This window comes from Cheilinus undulatus, linkage group 4 (genome assembly GCF_018320785.1).
Source record: "Cheilinus undulatus linkage group 4, ASM1832078v1, whole genome shotgun sequence".
NCBI classification, from domain to species: domain Eukaryota; kingdom Metazoa; phylum Chordata; class Actinopteri; order Labriformes; family Labridae; genus Cheilinus; species Cheilinus undulatus.
In genome coordinates this window covers 46014764-46022171 of record NC_054868.1, presented here as the reverse complement: position 1 = coordinate 46022171, position 7408 = coordinate 46014764, and positions in this window count along the sequence as shown.

The window sequence follows — 7408 nt, the reverse complement described above, 5'->3', positions numbered from 1 at the left end:
GCCATTTGTGGCTTCTGTACCTCCTGGCTTTCCGTAGCACCTGATGGACACAGAGAGCCGTGTGGAAAATGTTTCTATGCTATTCAGTTGTTAACTGTGGAAAAAACGTGATTTCGCTCGAATTCAGAAGCTTGTGTTGTTTGATACTCATTTTATCATGTTAACCTGTAAGTCTGATTAGTTTTTCACCGTGAAATATCATTTTAAAAGATGTTTTAACGTAGCGTTTTTGACGCCCTAGCAATGAGGCGTGTCGCCCTTGCTAGGAGATTAGTAAAGCATTTGCAGCTTTTTCCAAGTATTAACTTTATCATCTTGTATGTTTTGGAGCAAGGATGCAGGAAACCAGATACCGGAGGTTAATTTAAGAGTTTTTATTGTCATCTGCAGGGACGTTTTCTTTGATAAATGTAAATGTTTTAAGTTTATGTTTGTTCTAGCAACGTGTGCTTCTTTTTTTTGGCCGCTAGGCGTCACTGTTCGGCCGTTTCACATACTGTTTCTCACTGTTTTTGAGTTAAAGTGCTGTTAAATGTGATTGTAAACGGATATTTTTCTGCCTATTCTAGCAGCTCTTGGCTAGTTATATGTGCTTTGACTTTAATACATGCAGAAATGTAATTTCAATGTCTTTGTATGTACAGGTATGTCTCAAAAAATAGAATATCATGAAACTGTTCAATATTTTTTGTCACTCTTTTCTCAAAGTGAAACCCATATATTATATAGAGTCATTACACACAGAGTGAAGTATTTCAAGCCTTTATTTCTTGAAATGTTGGTGATTATGGCTTACAGATAAGAAAACCCAAAATTCAGTGTCTTCAAAAATTTGAATATTACATAAAATCAATAAAAAAAGGATATGTTCAAAAGAAACGTCAGGCCTCTGAAAAGTATGTTCATTTGCCTGCTCAGGTGTAATGGAAGCCCAGGTTGCTTTGATAGCGGACTTCAGGTCATCTGCATTGTTGGGTCTGGTGTTTCTCATCTTCCTCTTGACAATATCCCATAGATTTTCTATTGAGTTCAGGTCAGGCCAGTTTGCTGGCCAATCAAACACAGTAACCATGGTCATTGAAGCAGCTTTTGGTACCTTTGGCAGTGCGGGCAGGTGCCAAGTCCGGCTGGAAAATGAAATCAGCATCTCCATAGTGCTTGTCAGCAGAAGGAAGCATTAAGTGCTCTAAAATGTCCCGGTAGATGGCTGCATTGACTGTGGACTTCAGAAAACACAGTGGACCAACAACAGCAGATGCCATGGCAGCCCAAATCATCACTGACTGTGGAAACTTCACACTGGACTTCAAGCAACTTGGATTCTGTGCCTCTCCACTTAAGAGGAAGATAAGAGACATCAGACCCAACAATGTAGATGACCTGAGGGCCACTATCAAAGCAAACTGGGCTTTCATTACACCTGAGCAGTGCCACAGGCTGATCGCCTCCATGTCACGCCACACTGATGCAGTCATTCATGCAAAAGGAGGCCCAACCAAGTATTGAAGGCACAGAAATGAACATACTTTTCAGAAGCCTGACATTTCTGTTTAAAATATCCTTTTTTAAATTGATCTTATGGAATATTCAATTTTTTTTAAATACTGAAAGAAAGAAAGAAATAAAGGCCTGAAATATTTTACTCTATGTATAACAAGTCTATATAATACATGGGTTTCACTTTCAGAAAAGAGTGACAAAAAATATTGAACTTCTTCATGATATTCTAATTTTTTGAGATGTACCTGTATATTAAATGCAAGTTGAGCTCCACACAGAGCTGTTATGCTGGGCTTAGGGAGCAGAGAAGGTGAAACCAGATACCAGAAGGCAAATAAAGAGTTTTTATTGTCTTCTTCAGGAACAAATAAATGCTTGGAAACAGTCCTCACGTCTCCTCCTTCTATACCCCATACATGCCCATTACAAATGGTAATCTAAATTTAGATCAGATTTTTTTTCCTGTGGAGAAATGATAAATGAGTTTTACAATATCAGAAATGTAAACTTAGATATAATTCTAGAAAAAAGTCAAATCATTCTGTAACCTGTTTGATACGTCTTTATACAGTGCATTCAGAAAGTATTCAGATCGTCTTCACTTTGTTCAGTTTTGTTTGGTTGCAGTCTGATGCAACGGTTAAGAAAAAAACATTTTTATTCTCATTCATCTATACTCAGTAACCCATCATGAAAAAGTCAAAACAGAATTTTAGATTTTTTTTAAGTATATTAAAAATTTTAAAAAATGAAATATCACACTGATATAAACATTCAGACCCTTTGCTAAAACTCTTGATATTTACCCTAGGTTTCTCCCACTTCTCTGAATCTTTGCTGAGATGTTTCTACACCAAGCTTGGAGTCCACCTGTGGTAAATGAAATTTAATGGATTTAATGGATTTGGAAAGGTACACACCCCTCTTTAGAAGGTCTCACCACTGACACGATGCACATTAGAGCAAAGACCGAGCCATGAGGTCAAAGGACCTGCCTACAGAGCTCAGAGACAGGATTGATGTAAGGTACAGACCAGGGGAAGGCTAACTGATCACCTGTGCCTTCGACCACAGGACGAGTTATGGTGATGCAAGTCGGTGCTTTGTGTTGTATGTTAAAATCAACCAGGTGGTTTTGTGTCCCCACAGCAGTCTTTGTAGTGCACATTTTGCTGTGGAAAGTTTAGAAAAGTTAAAGTGTCAGTATTATCCATCTATCCATCCATTTTCTTAAGCTTAACCTGGGCCGGGTTGCAGTAACTGCAGGCTGAGCATGTCAGCCCAGACATCCCTTCCCAGCCACATTTTCCTGCTCTTCCTGGGGGATCCGAGGTGTTCCAAGGCCAGATGAGAGATATAATCCCTCCATTGAGTCTTGGGTCTCCCCAAGAGTTTATGCAAGACTTTTTTGTCTGCACCAAACAGGAAGTAGGTTGTAGCAAAATGATTTTGAGATTATATTAAAGGATTCTTGCATTATATCTGTGGTAACACAATATATTATATCTAATTATTGACTATTTACTTATTTGGTAACTGGCATATTTTTCAGCCAGAAATCTGGGCCTTTAATGTTTTTTTTCTTTTTTTTTGTTTGTTTTTTGTTTTTTTCTTGCTGGACATCTGCTTGTAAAACCAGCAAATAAAACAGTTAATTGGTCTACCCTGAGGTCTCCTCCCAGTTGAGCCGAAAGACCAGGCGACCAGTAGGCATCTCAATCAGATGCCTGATTCATTTCATCTGGCTCCTTTGTGCACGCTGGAGACGGAGAAGCAGGGACTCCACTTCAAGCTCCCTCTAGCTGTTCAAGATCCTCACCCTATCTATAAAGCTGAGCCCAGACAGCCTCCTAGGAATCAACGGCTTGAATCTGCAATTTCATTCTATCAGCCGTTACCCAGAGCTCCACAGATGAGAGCTGGAACGAAGATCAATTGGTAAATCAAGAATCTCTTTCGACTTAGCTCCCTCTTCACAACTACAGCCTGCAATACAGCCGGCGCTGCACAATCTGCCTGTCAATCTCACAGTCCCTTCTACCCTCACTCTTGAACAAGACCCTGAGATACTTGAACTCCTTCACTTGGGACAAATACTTTCTCCCCAACTGGAGGGAGCAATCCACTGTTTTCCAGCAGAGATCCTTGACCTCAGACTTGGAGGTGCTGAGCTTCATCCTGACTGCTTGGCACTCGGGTACAAACCAACCCAGCCCCTGCTGGAGGTCCCCGGATGAAGAAGCCAACAGAAGCAGAACAGATGTCAGTGTCAGATGTCTGCAAATCCTCAATCATAGCAACAAGTTTAAAATGTGGTGGAGGAAGGTGTTTGCATGGACAGCTATGTAGGTATTGAAGCTTTTGGATGCTTTAAGATCACTACCTCTTTCAGTCCAGTCTTGGCGTGTTTCTCTGTTTGTGAGTGTCCTTGAGGGTTTTGACTGGTGGCGTGATTTACATATTTAAGTAGGTTAATTCTATTAGGCTACTTTCTGTTACTTTATGGCTCAGAAGAACAACTCAAACATGATTATCAGTGCAAATTAGCCTGATAAAATCACACTTTCTGTGACATCACAGTGGTCAGGTGTCTTTCAGTGATCAACAGTTTCACAGGGGTGGTTTAAATTTCTGTATTGAACGCTGCTCAAAGTGCTGAGAGGGTTTATGAGTCAGCTGTGTGTGACTGAGGTGGGAACTAACCCCGGCACAGCTGCAAGTGCAGCTAAACAAACATTCATACATTAAAGATGAGCTCCTCTCTTTCACACACACACACACACACACACACCTACACACACAGCTTTATCTATAAGTGTTTACCTGAGGTTATTGACTAATCTCCTTTTTGTAGGATTTCATTTACCACTTCTCTGTGTACCCTGGATCTGGACAAACAAGCTCCTCGCTCCACTCGTCATTTTAAAGCGGTATAGATCCCTGCACCTGTTTGTGCCTGTGGGTTTGTATTTATTTCTGTCTCTTCTGCTCTCTTTACCTCTCCTCTCCTCTTCTCCTTCCCTTTCTTTTTCTTTCCTCATCTCGATTACTTTCATTTCTTTTCCTTTACTCTCCTCACCTCTGCCCTCCTCTCCAATCCACTTTTTGATTTACTTTTCTTCTTTATTTCCCTCACATCCCCTCTTCCATGCTCTTTCAACCTTTCCCTTCCTCTTTTCCTTTTTCCCTTTTCTCTTTCAATATCCCTCTCTTCCTTCCCTCCTTTTTCCCATTTCCAGTTTCTTTTCCCTTTCTCCCCTTGATAATTCCCTTTTTGTTCCTCCTCTTTCATCTCCTCAGCTATTTTCCTTCCTCTAGCTCTCTGTCCCTTATCTTCCCAATCCTTTCCTTCCACATTTCCCATCTCCTCCTCTGTATGTTTCTCACTAGTCTTCTTTCCTCTTGTCCCCTTTCCCTACCTCCTTCTTCTCTCCTTCCCTTTATCTCTCCATCTCAAATCCTTTTTCTCCCATATCCTCTTCTCCTGCTTAATTTCCTGTCCTATTTTACTTTCCCTCTTCCCCTTCACTCCATCCCATTTCTAATTACTTTTTCCTTTCATTCTGACCATTTACTGTCCTTTCTTCCCTCTACATCTCTCTTTCCCTTTCCCATCTCTTCCTTTCCTCACATTTCCTTTCCATCCCTTGTCTTTTCCTTTCCTTTCCTTCCTTTCCCATCTCTTCCTTTCATCACCTTTCCTTTCCTCGCCCTTCTTTTCATTTCCTTCTCTTTCCTGTCCTTTCCTGTTTGTCTCCTTACCTGTTCCTTTTCCTTTCCTTTCCTTCCCACCTCTTCCTTTCATTACCTTTTCTTTCCTTGCCCTTCTTTTCATTTCCTTTCCTTTTTTTAATTTTTTTAATTCTCTTTCAATTTTTTCTGCCTCTGGTATTCCATCCTGTCTTTACCCTTCACTTACTCTAGTTGGGTTTCTATGTCTAAAAACCCTTCTGTTTCAGCCCTGCTCAGAACAAAATGCTAATGAGCTGTTTGACTCTGCCCCGACTCCGCCCCTCTCAAGAAATGGATGTAGCTTAATGGATATGGCTCCTCCAGGTGGAGGAGCCACATTAAAAGAGGAGGCCAGAACTTTCTTCCAAGCAGGGAGGGCCAACCGAACCTGGGGGTGGGGCTAACTCCCCACATGACATCGTGAGAGGAAAATCTGAGAACGGCTTGTTTCAGCACACAATTTTTTCAAAGGTGGAGAAAGAGAGAGGTGGGGATGGATTTCTCTGATTCTTGGGGGGGGCAGGCCTAACCTGACATGGCAGATGGATGTGTTTCACACATCCATCTGGGAGAGCTTCAACAGGAAATGTTTGAGAAAAGGCAGAGGCTTTGAAAAAAACTCGGAGTGTGATTGGATGAATGTTCTGTCTGTCACATCCTTACGGGCCAATCAGAGCAGCAGAACATGTGACATAGCTGCTAGTGAGCTGCACGTGCACAGCTACTTAGGGATAATGCGATATATGGTGACTATAGACATGTAAGTACTCGACTTTTGTCGTTTTTGAAAAGAAAACAACGCACTGCTGTTCTTTGTTCTTCTTTTAACAGAGAATTGTTGTCAAGTTCTGATAAAGCTGACGCTTAAGCAGCATCCATGCTAATCTCTTCCTCCATAACTGCACCAGCTCTTGCTGCTGCTTGTTTACGTCACAGCTCTGCTGCGCCTCAAAGTGCTGCCCCTCGTCGCTGATTGGTCCTGTCACTTTCTAACCGGGCCCAAACGGTTCAGGTGGGAGCTTTGCAAGACGGATTCGCCAGTGAGGAACAAGGAAACGGGCGTATCCATCTGCGTTGCAAGGTTAGGACGGGCCAGGTGCATAACATATTTTTGTTAGAAACACCTGAAAAAATGATCTTTGCGTAATATGTGACCTTTTGCTCCTCCTCCCTTCTTTTGTTTCAGAAAGTATTCAGACTCCCTTCACTTTAAATTTTCCGATGTTGCAGCCTGATGCCACAGTCAAAAAAAATGTCCTCTCTTCACCTGTTTCTATTCTCCTTTCTCCCTATTTCCTTCCTATTATATCCTCCTTTTTATTTCCTCGCCTTGTGAAAAATATCCCTTTTCTTCTCCTGTCTGTTCTCCTGATCTCTTTTCTTCTTTTTACCCTTTCCTTTCCTCTGCCCTCCTCTCCTCTCTCCTCGGGCCTCAGTCTGTCCGTCTGAGAGAGCAGGAGAATACCTCCCGGTGTTTTTGTCATCATCTTTCAGCTGTGAATATGCATCTGTGTTATAAATGTGTTATTGTCCAGCTCTGTAGTGTGGTTGTGTAATGAATGAACAGCTCTACATATTGTGACAGTTTGTGAAAGCAGGTCAGGGTGAATCAATAGCATCTTTGTCTCCTTCTCACAGCTGTATCTGTCTGTTTCTTTTCATCAGCCATGCATGTCTGTATGCTTATCTAACCCTCCTCTAAAACCCCTTCTCTCCCTCTCTCTTTTTCTCCTTATATACCCAGAAGCAAGGAGTGACTTGAAGGGCAGAGGGTGAAAACACAAATTAGCCACAGAGAGCGAGTGAGCGACAGAGAGAGGCAGGGAGGAGAGGGAGGAAACGGAGGGAGAGACCATGTAAAAAGAGATGGGAGAAAGAGATTGTCTCCGATATTGATCTGGTAATCCTCGTTGTGCTCTCTGGCGATTCTAATCTTCCTCCTACACGAGATGAGGAGACGCAGGGAAAGGGCGAGAGAGAGGAAGGCGTGCATTGAAGGAGGGATGGGAGGGAGTGGTGAAGCGGGGAGGTGAGAGAGGAGGTGCAGTGCCATCCAGTGGTGCAGAGATAGGCTGCAGGGTCCAGGATTGGTGTCATTATTTCATTAATAACATCTGTTTATGTGTGTGTGCTGGTTAATAAAAGCAGCAGCTCATTCATGACTGTGTGATTCAGA